This window comes from Ceratotherium simum, chromosome 2 (assembly GCF_057802395.1).
Source record: "Ceratotherium simum simum isolate JZ-2026a chromosome 2, ASM5780239v1, whole genome shotgun sequence".
In the NCBI taxonomy this organism is placed as follows: domain Eukaryota; kingdom Metazoa; phylum Chordata; class Mammalia; order Perissodactyla; family Rhinocerotidae; genus Ceratotherium; species Ceratotherium simum.
This window is the reverse complement of record NC_141901.1, coordinates 56,160,916-56,172,350: the sequence shown is the minus strand read 5'-3', so window position 1 is coordinate 56,172,350 and position 11,435 is coordinate 56,160,916. Positions and strand designations below refer to the sequence as shown.

The following is an 11,435-nucleotide window of genomic DNA, read 5'->3' as shown; positions in this document are numbered from 1 at the left end:
TATCATGTGTCAGGCAGAGTGGCAGGCACTGCGGATGTAACAGAAATCCAGATAAACTCACCCACTGGCTCCTCCAGCCTGGCTTGAAGTATGAGGAGGACGCCCGAGGGCAGCTAGTGGATTGGGTCTGCCCCCCAATCTAAATGACCCCCTGAAGCCTTAAAGATAGTCTAGGGGTATCAAGTTCAGAGCTCACAGCAGCCACATTCAAAGTACTTATCTAGACACTCTGGCCTGGGAGGTGGGCCCCTCTTCTTCCAACACTAACTGAAATAACTCAAGTATAGTTCCTTCAGGATGGACACTAAGTGTGGTCCACCTTATCTTTTAATAAGAGGGTCCTCTGGTGCCCACTTAGGCTTCTTAGTCATTACCAGAAAGGTGGCAAGTCTGCGTGTGTCTGGATATGAGTGAGAAGCTTCCAGTGGCTGCAGAAAAGCTTTAGCCTGCTGTCACCTTCAGGGCCACCCCGTGGTAAGTGTTAGTCAGTGAAAGAGGCAGTAAGAGGTGAAACTCCTGGGCTTATGATGCTGAGAGGCCTGATTCCTTAATGGCCAAGGTCTTCTAAAGAAATAATGGTAAAGGAAAAGTCTCTATTGGAAATCAAATTAAAATATTAAGATACTGATAAAGAGACTCAGTCTGATAACTTTTACCCAATATAGAGGGTTCTTTTAGTTGGATGATTTAATGATTCCTTTTATTTTGTCAAGAAGAGTTCATGACTTGCCGTGAGTCAGGATTAACTCTTTTCACCTCTCTCACACCTCCCTCCCTTTTCTCCTTTGGATCCACACACGTGCAGGTGTTTTCAGAGGTGATCATTTAGCAGTCATTATTTGTTCTGACTCAGGGTCTTAGCCCCCCTCTTTGAAGGATGTTGACAGGGTGATAAAACGTCTTTCATACTGTTGTCTGGTACAGCGCTAAAAGGCTTCTCCCCAGGAGGGGAACCCCCCTTTCTAAAATGGTAATCTGATTTGCTAAAAAATAATTTTTTTATTGAGGTATAATTGATATACATTATGTTATTTTCAAGTGTACAACATAATTATTTGATATTTGTATATATTGCAAGATGATCAGCACAGTAAGTCTAGTTAACATCCATCACCATACCTAGTTACCGGATTTTGTTTTCCTTGTGTTGAGAACTTTTAAGATTTACTCTTTTAGCAACTTTCAAATGTGCAATACAGTATTATTCACTATAGTCACCATGCTGTACGTTACATCCCCATGACTTATTTATTTTTATAACTGGAAGTTTGTACCTTTTGACCCCCTCACCCATTTCACCCACCCCCACCCCCTACCTCTGGCAACTACCAGTCTATTCTCTGTATCTATGAGCTTGTCTTTTTTTTTTTTAAATATAGCTTCAATTAACCTTCAGGATCCCTCATAATGCTAAATTGTATACACCAGTACTTAAGAAAGAGTACAAATGAATACAAAGAATAAAACATGCAGAGCCATAGTTATTCTACATCTGGATTTGGTTCAAGGGGTTTACAGGTTTTTTTAGGGTTTAATAGAGTAAAACCTTATCATAATACTGTTTTGTAGGCTAGGGCTTCCAATGTGACAGATTGATTGATATAATGTATAGACTACATGGAATATTGGAAGATGTAGTTTGACATGTGGCACAAGTAAATTTGTAACAAAGAAGAATTTTATCAACACTTTTAATTTAAGGCCAATTGCAGCACTTGCAGGTCTGGTCAAAAACCAGACCCCAGACTCACTGGAAGTGGAAGGTATTGCCCCACACACACACACTGGTAGAACTTGGTGTTGTCTCCAGGAGCACTGTAGATGCCACTAGTACAGAAACCTCCATCTCCTCACTGTCCCCATCACCGCCACCTCCTCCAGCACTTCTTCCATCACCACAGCCTCCTCCACCACTGCCACTGCCTCCACCAAGATTGGCGCAGAAAACTTCACTTCTGGTGAGGGTCACCGGTCGGTGATACCAGGTGTTGGTGGCTGGTGGGGTACATTCTAAAAGAATAAAAAGAGCATTCAGAGCATCATCCTTAGCTGTTTTTGAACATAGAAGCAACAAGCTATAGACCTTCTCCTGTATCAGTTTTGTTCTCAAAGAACTTGAGCCCTGTGAGGGTTCCAAGCTGTAGTTGGGAAGAATGTTACAAGGGGACAAATGTCCAAAGCAGGGAGGAAGGGGGAACAAGGGCCCTGAAGTCCCAGCAGGATATCAGCCATGGGCTTCCATTCTAGTTCCACTCAAGGGGAAATGAACCCAACCCTGCAGTGATTGGGCCAAGGATTTTATTTGGGGGACTAATTAATATTTGGGTTTTAGTAGGGGTTTATCTGTCAATATTTCTATCTAAGTAATATTTGGGTTTTTGTCATCTTGTTAACCTTGAGTGTTATACTTGTATTTCTGTCATCTTGTTATGCTTTATTTTTACTTGTTTCCTTTCAACATTGTTTTTTTTTCCTTTTTATCTCCATCTGGTGATTCAGACTTTTTTATTTCATTTTACTCTACTAGTAGCATGCTCTCAACCACTACAATTTGCTGCCTCTTACTCCCTCACTGTTCATTTGAGCAAATCATTTTATAATCATCTCTTACAGGTTTTTACAATTCTAAAACTCAATGATTCTGTGAATTTCCTCAGAGTAGAGACATAAGGAACCTCTTCTATCTTCCGCTTCTCCACCTCCATCCTTCAGTCTTCCTGCAGGGATGCTTACCAAAGAATCATGCAAAACCACATGAAGAGCAGAGGTTTCTCTCTTCATACTGCTGAGTCATTAGCCAATCAGCAACATGAGTCTTTGTCCCTGCTTTTCTTCAAGACCTGCCTCCAACCCTCCCCACTAGCACCCAAACAACAAAATCTGTGCATCCAAGGCAGGTGGGGAAGTGGCTAAGCCGCCTGATTATTTCTAAGATAAGCTGTGGTGCACTGCAGTGAGAGGGAGGTAGTCCAGTTTAGAGATTAAATCAGCGTATATATCAGACTCTGTTTCAGGATATCAGCTTCTTCTTTCCAGCTGAAATTTTCCTGAACAGCGAGGCCCACCTCTAGGCTATCAGGTATATTCAAATCCTTGCTCATGATAACTACTGAACTTTTACTGGCCCCTTGATTGAAAAATGGATTTCTAAAAAGGTGCTTTCTGTAACTCTGCCCTTTTTGTCAAATGTGAGTGCCTAGAAGTTCTGTGGCTGCCTCCATGCACCCTGGCCTCTCTGCGTTTGCCATTCTTTGCAGCTTGACCTGTATCTTCTTTAGAACAACGTGGTAAACTCAATAGTGACGCACCTGAGGACAGGTCCAGGAGTGACTTCAGTTTGCTTATGAGTGGGTATTTGCCCTCATTGCAGAAGGAGCCTGAGAAGTCATCCAGATCAATGACCCAAACCATGGCCCTGCCAAAATTGTTTTCCTTTAGAAAGTTGACCTGTGGACAAAAAGAGCACTTGGCAACCAGAATCAAATGGCATCTATGCAACAAACAGTGGAGTATGGGGTGACAAGGTGACGTTAGGAATACAAAGCAGGTGGGGGCCCCCTGTCAGTTGTTCTTTTATGAAAGGATATGTTTCTTGTGGATGCAAGACATATGATTGGCTGACTCAGTTCTATACTTGTTTTCTTGCCTCGGTTAATAAACTCTTGAGTAGTGATATAAATAAAGCTAATATTTATTTAATACTAGTATTCCAGGCTAAGCTATGTTTTTACATTCATTATTCACTTAATCTTCACAGGAACTACTAGGTAAATCTTATTATTATTACTCTTTCACGGATTTGAGGGAACTCACCCAGTCTCAGATCAGGGATTTAGAACCAGGTATATCTGACTCCAAATCCTAAATGCTTAACCACTGTACCATGCGGCCCCTTTCCTCCTCCTGGTTGACCACCTTTCTCCTGACCAGGATTCTGTGAAGCTGAACTGACAGAGCAGTGCAGTGGAAAGAACCTAGACTCTGAGCCGGACAACATGTTCAATTACTGCCTTTGCCATTTTCCAGCCGTGTAAGCTTGGACTAGTTACAGCATCCATGATCCTCAGCTTATACATCTGTAAAGTGGAGAGACTATTTCTTACTTCACTGGGTTGTGTAGAATCAAATAAGATAATGGTTGTAAAGCATTTAGGTAAAAATGTAAAGGATTATTTCCATTATAGTCGTTGAAGATGATGTTCTTAGGCCAGGCTTATAACCAGTCACATGAACTAGCAGAGATTCATACTACACAAAAATTGGGAAATAAATTTTAACCATATTACAATATTCTAGTATATAGGAGTGTATTGTACTATATATTGTACATTGTATTATTAAATCTATATGTAATCATATTGTTTTCCCTGTCTTGGGGGAAAGCTAAGTAGTAATGAGGTTGGTCTACCCTTCCTTTGAGCATATTTAAAACTTTGAAGCCACAGGTCTTAGTAAAATGGCCTCCTGATGAACTTAGGATTCGAAGCTAGAATGGCAAGTTTTTTTTACAGGTTCACAGGTCCCCCCCGCAGGGACCCCATTGTCTCTCCAGTACTTCATGGCGTATTCCTGAGGAAGGAAACACAGACATTATTTCCTCACCAGTGTTTGTACTATTTGATTAATTAACTCTCCATCCATAGCTCTCAATGTTGTCATAGCCAACCCAGTCATTGTTTTCACAAGCATATGGGACATTTTTGTCTTTAATCCAAGCACTTGTGACACTTAGGAATATGGAGATCTATGAGAGGAATGAAGAAGGCAACGTCGAGCACATCTCAGACCTGTCATGTACTGAAGCAGAAAGGACTCAGGAGAAAAATAGAAATGGGAGGGAGGTGGAAAAGGGGACATTGCGAAATCTACGTTAATCTCACATATTTCTCTAGAAAGTGATTTTGTTTCATAAAATGAAGACACAAATTTCTATGAAATCAGGCTACAAACAAGAATAATTCTAATTCTGTACCCGGAGTTTATTTGAGAAGTGATAAGGACGAACATATGTGCCGTGGTCACTCTTCCACAAACACTTGAGTCTTTGGCAAATACTGTTAATCAGTCACCTATCAGTCTCTGAATTTTCAGCACAGGATTTGAGTAAATGTGATTAATTCAAGTTGGAAGAGATCAAATTATTTGCATCCCTGGGCTAGACTATTGAAATCCTTCTCCAGCTATTTACACGGATGTAATAGAATTCAGTATTGCTTTGGGGCTGTGGGAAAGAGGCTGCCATACACTTCAAAACCCAAAAAGGAAATTCAGATTGATTTTTTTTTTTTTAATGAAAAGTGCTCCATAGCCATCAGCCTGCCTTCTCCCAGGCTGTTTGTGCTCAGAGCTATGAGAGGCCAGGGAATAGGATCTCAAGAGAAGAAGTGTAGCAAGACGACTTGGAGAGTGAAAGAATTTTCCCTAGTGCATTTTAAGCCTGAATTAGCCATGTCTGTTACCTTGTAGTAAGCCCAGAAGCCAGCCTCACATGTGTAAGGACCAGATGACCCTGCTCCAGAGACTGGGGCACAGACTGAGGTGTCAGAAGTGCTGAGCCAGAAGGTTCTCCCATAGGAGGGGAACCCCATGACGAGCTTCTCCACAGGGACCCCATTGTCTCTCCAGTACTTCATGGCTTATTCCTGAAGAAGGAAGCACAGACATTATTTCCTCGCCAGTGTTTGTACCATTTGATTAACAATGTCTAGCTAATTATCCCCCAAAGAGACAGCCTCTTTCCTGACAACAAAGGCTCTCCCAATCCCCTCCCCATCTCCCCTTTGCATATGATTTGAGGCTTTTCTTTCTTACACAGTTGAAATAATGCATGTCGCCTTGATCCTTGGGTCTTAGGTGCAGGGGACTGTTATGTCCTGTACACGTGTCCCAGCCACCATGGAAGTCATAGGTCATCACATTGATGAAATCAGGGAGTCTGGAATAAGAGATTTTGAGCCATCAGGATCCTAGGGGCATTTTCTTATAGACAGCTGAAGGGCAAGAAATGGCAGCAGTGGGAAGCCCATGCTGTCCAGTATGTATGACCCTACCAATGTGGCTTCCTGGGGGCCTCCGGGGAGCAGGTTATCTTCTGTGACCCCCATATGGCTAGACAGGAAGTCTCCTTTACCTCCTTGAAAGAAACAGGGCAGACCCAGAGCAGAAGGTTAGGAAATGTGGGTTGTTAGAGCATGTGTCTCAGAAATCCACATCTCTAGGGCCATGGGAATCACAGGTGAGTAGCTATCCTATTGCCTTGCCAATAATAGCTATCTTGATTTTACAGCCTTTTGCAAAAAAACTGCTAATGAGGATTGCTATTATAAGGATTTGCCATGATCTTAAATCTTAATTGTCTTCTTCCCAAAGCCCACCACAGTGACAATTTAAAGGGGCCACCACCCTATCCCAGAGCCACTAGGTCCCTCAACCTCTTTGGCAATTGAAGGTACCAACTTTCTCAACATTATATTTACATAACTACTTGAGATGCTCTCCACCAAAAAGTTTAGGAATTTCTGCTCTAGGATTTGGGGGCCCAGAGAGACCCAGTGCGCTCACTTCCCAATCTCTGCAATTTCATATCCTGAATCAATGGTCCCTTTGCTAGCTGATACGGCTGAAGCGATCAGCAGTCTGGGATATCCTGTTTCTTTAGCCTCTTCTACAAAAGCCTCTATCGTTTCCTAGAGAGAGAAAAGAGGGTGGATTTTAGTGGCTGTCTTCATTATCTACTTCCTATAAATACCTCTTGGGCTGGTTTCCAGCTCACAGCAATTCCCCTGTTTCTGGAAATAGCCCCTGAAATAGAGGGGTAAGTCCTGGTAAAATATAACTTGGAACAAAGAGATATAGAGACTAAGAGCCCTTGAATCCAAGTCATATTTAAGGACAATTCTAGAGAAAAAGCCCAGGAACTCCTGGCAGAGGGTCTAGGAGCTCTCTTGCCAACTGTGACTTCACCTTCCCTTTTAAAGCTCTAGCCTCGCATTTTTGTAGAGCCATGCTGAGCTCTTTCCTGCCTCCAGGCCTTTGTTAATGTTACCACTTCCTTAGAACACTCTTTTTTCTACTCTTTGTATGGCTGATTCTTTTTAATTCTTCATATCCAGCTCAAATGTCACTCCTCTGAGAAGACTCCCCTGACCATCCTGCTTGCTGCCATCATTGCTCTTATCACCATTTGTGATTATTTGATGCTCTTTTTTCTTTTTTCTTTCCCTCTGTATCCTCCACCTTGCTGTCACCCTCACAAGACTAGGGATCATGTTTGTCTGGTTCACTGCTCTATCTCCAGTATGAAGCACAGTGCCTGGACCACAGTAGATGCTCAATAAATACTTACAAAGTGAATGGCATAATGAATGGTTCCTCCTTCCCAATTCAAGAATTTCTTCCTTGGATTCCTTCAGCTACCTATATCCTTCCAATAAATTCTCTTTTGGCTTAAGCTAGCCAGACAGTCTGTTTCTGTCGCTTGCAACCCCTAAACACCTTAACCAGTGTACTGTGTGAGAGCGGTAGTACCCTTCGCTATCCCCAGGAAATGCAATTCTCATAGAAAATCCACTAAGGCACCCGCTTCTCTACAAGAAGACACAGAACTAGTGCTGTAATCCTACCTTAATCAAGATGGTAAATCGCTGTTTGTCGTCAGGTAGGCTTCCTTGGGGCCCTGGATATTCAATATCCAAGTCAATGCCATCAAATCCATGTTGATGAAGGAAGTCAATGAGAGGGCAGGTGAAGATTTTGCAGTTGGCAGCCATGGAGACCACGGTGGTGAATCTAGGCAGAGAGTTTGTCTGTATCAACATGAGCAGACCCTACACCGTCACTGATACCAATTTTTGTTATGCATTTCATAATAACCCCTGTTGGATTTTACAGTTAAGATAAAGGACTCAAAACTGTTCATGTTAAACAATGGATAAGTGTTTTTAATTTGAACTTCTTTTTTCCTTCGGTATGCCCATTGAAGAGTATTTTTCTATTTATTTATACCATTAAAGGTACATGTTCATTTTCTTTATTAGTGGGATCTTTCAGGGGCAGTGGTTCAGATACTACATTTCTTTGATTCTAAGATGTTCATTTTTTGTATTTGCTGTTTCCAAAATGAAGATGTGATTTACATGAACATATCTGTGTATACATTTAATAAAGCACTTCTGACCTCCAAAGAATTTACTATTAAATATATTATGAGTCCTATATTTGAAGGTGCCTTATTATCTAGAAAATTTAGTTCCTCTGCCATAGTCAGCAGGTTTATACCCTATGAACACATGTTTAAAGGTTTGTTCCTCTAGGTTTGTTCCTGATTATACCAAGGCTGTGATATACACTCTGTAAACCAGATCACAACCTTCCTAATTTATCTGGGTTTTTTTGGTTCAGATACTTAATAGCTAATAAGTTGTTTTTTTTTGTTTTGTTTTTTTTTTTTGTGGAAGTAAACTGACTGGTGCCAACTGGGTAACTTAAAAAGGAGGGGAAGATGTTGTTTGGAGTTTTGGGGGATTTACCTGCAAATATTTTATTATTTAGGTGATTTGCGAGGTAAGAAAAAGCTATATTGGTGGCGTAGACACTTCAGGCAGAAGAAATATTGGTCAAATACCATATGTGAGAATTAGCTTGTTACCTGATAGGAAACTGCCAGAAAGTTTACTTGGCTATTGGGGTGAGGAAAAAAACACTCATTGCAACTTGTTCCAACATTACACTTTCAGGATGGCTACCTCTGGAGAACTGAGGAGCGGGAGAAGAAAGGGGGCACATTACTTTTTATGTCAAATAATTTTGTGCTATCTGATTTTTAAAATAATTATTGGAATGCATTACTTTCATAATTTAAAAAGTAACTCACCACTAACTTGGACAACTTTTTACGTACAAGGCCAGTCTAATCGCACCATCTTCTTTTTCCAACTCAGAGTCTAAATACCCCTGAGCTCACCAATCCTTTCTCACTGCTTCCCAGAAGAAAAGCTTACAACCTAGCCAGGGATCTCGCATTCTTACTGGGCCTAAGTGTTTCTCCATCACCAAGCCCCTTCTCTCCTACCCTTACTTCTCTATGTTCTTTTGGGTGTCTGACCACCCACTCTCCATATACCACTGCTGTTTCTCCAGGTCTGCTGCAGCCAGCCCTTCCCACCTGCAGACATTAGTCTCTTCCCAGGCCCCAGCCTCTTTCCCCTCTGGAATACCCATTTTCACCTCTCCTCTGGCATCATTCTTTCCCTCCTCAGCCTGAGGGACTCTTTCTCTCATTTCCACCCTCATCCCCTGGCCATGGGAAGACTCTTACTTCTGAGTGCCAAAGTTCCAGCCACCAATGGCCAGCAAGTTGACCAGATCTCCGTTGCTGCAGAAAGAAACAAAGAGGCACATTTAAGTGAGATCTCTGTGAGCCTGCAGGATACAGACATTGCAGAAGAAGACTCTCCTCCCCCTCATTCTCAACTCTGGGAAATGGGCAACTGCCAATACAACCTCTAAATCTTATGATATTTGAGAATGAGCTGGAGACTGAACTTGGGCTCTCCATTATCCCTCTCTGTCTCTCACTCACTCTGGATTCAATTCCCACCCTCCATTCTTTAAGGGCTCAGAACTGAGGATACAGGACATCAATATCATTCCATTCACAGGGAGCAATCTTTTTGTCATTTATGGTGGTGAAGGCATATATCAGGTGTGTGCACAGACATGGGTCCACATTCTTGGGGAGGAACTTGGCTGGTTCTTCTCGATGCTGATCCCAGTTGGTAAAGTAGCCCACCAGCTTATAGGCTGCGCCTGCGAGAAAAAAGCAACAGTCATTGTGGCGCAAGTCTCCACTGTCTGTCTCACTTGCTGATGACCTCTTCAAGGGGAAGGGTTACCTACAAGTTAGCATGGCATGTACCTGGTAGCTACTGCTACATTCCTTTCCCATGCCTATGGAAGATCTTGCTAAACAGTCATGATACTTTTTTCAACAGAATCTGAGCAAGGCCTAAACGTCTTTCGTGACTCAGAAAACTTTAAAAATCAATTAGAGTCAACATAAAATAAAATAAATTTGCCATCACAGAAGAAAGTGGTAATTATGCCCCTTGGGTACTATGCGTAACTTTAAAGACTGTTCAAGTTCATTATCAATAAAACAGCTACCTTTTGTAGATGGCATATGATGTGACTGATGCTTTATTTAGAGGCTTTCCATGCATTGTTTGGCTTAAATTTGAATTCCCGTAATAGCCATATGAGGGAAACAGTATCTTCATTTTTACATTGAGACTCAGGAAAACTGCTCAGGACTGAAAGACTAAGATTAATACCAATTCATTCATTCATTTATCCCCCAAATATTTATTGTGCATGCACTATTTCCAGGCAATCTTACTCCAAATCTCGTGCTCTTTCCGCTCTCCTCTCCTCAGTCCCCCATCTGGGCTTTAGTCATGTCTCACATCCACAACCCAAAGCCTAGGTATTAGAAAATGTGAGGAAATTTGAGGGGACAAAAGACAACACAAAGAGAAGTATAGACTTATGGGTAAAAGAGACTGTACCAGTCTTGGATCAGAACATAGAGTTATGCCTTGATGCTGAATAATGAAGGATGAGTCACCTCCCCTCTCTGTGCCTTAGTTTTCTCATCTATGAAGTGAGGCATTTTGGATTCAGTAAGCTATATGTTCCCTCCCAGCTCTGACATTCTGGAATCCAGCAAAACAGGCTGGGATTCTAGTCCTGACATCATCAATGGAAGGAGAAGGAAATGCAGAGTTGGAAGAAAGGAGAGAAAGAAGAGTAACTATCAGAAAGATTGGAGTGTTGTATTATTCCTTACCTAGTTGTACCTGCAGCAGAACAGCCAAGCCTGAGACAGAAAAAAATACAAAAAAAATACAAAGACAGAAAAAAAACCAGTTAGGATCTGCTGCTACCCAGGAGACTTTCAGGGTGTCAAGTGCCCGAGGGCCTTTGGATTTATCAGTGGCCTTTCCCAGGGCCCCATGTCATCATTCACAGGCTTGGATCCCAAGTTCTTCTGCTCAGAGCCCAAGGCAAGAGGGCACGCCATGTAGAAGCCTCACTGAAACAGATGCCTGCCCTCCTACCCCATTCCCAGGGACACCCCATGACCTGTGGGAAGGAAGAGGGGCAAAAAGAGTAGGAGATTCACAGGCCCAGAGCAGTATCCTCCCCATCATGCCTCCACACTGGCCATGTTGGTCAGCCTCTTGGCTCAGCCTCATATAAGGAGGAGACCCCTTTTATCACTGTGAGAGAAGTACAGCTGCCACCTCATGACCACAGGTCCCCAAGGCTATCACACTCATATATCACCTATCCTAGCTTCATAAGGACGAACACCTCACCCCCAAAGGGAGAGAGAAACCCAGCAGAGACCGTCAGCCCAGGCCTGGCTACTCTGA

General features: G+C 42.3%; 1 pseudogene; it reads right to left on the bottom strand.

The window, feature by feature from the left end:
- Positions 1-1,696: 1,696 nt before the first annotated feature.
- On the bottom strand, positions 1,697-11,207 carry LOC101405992 (acidic mammalian chitinase-like; annotated as a pseudogene).
- Between the last annotated feature and the right edge of the window lie 228 nt (positions 11,208-11,435).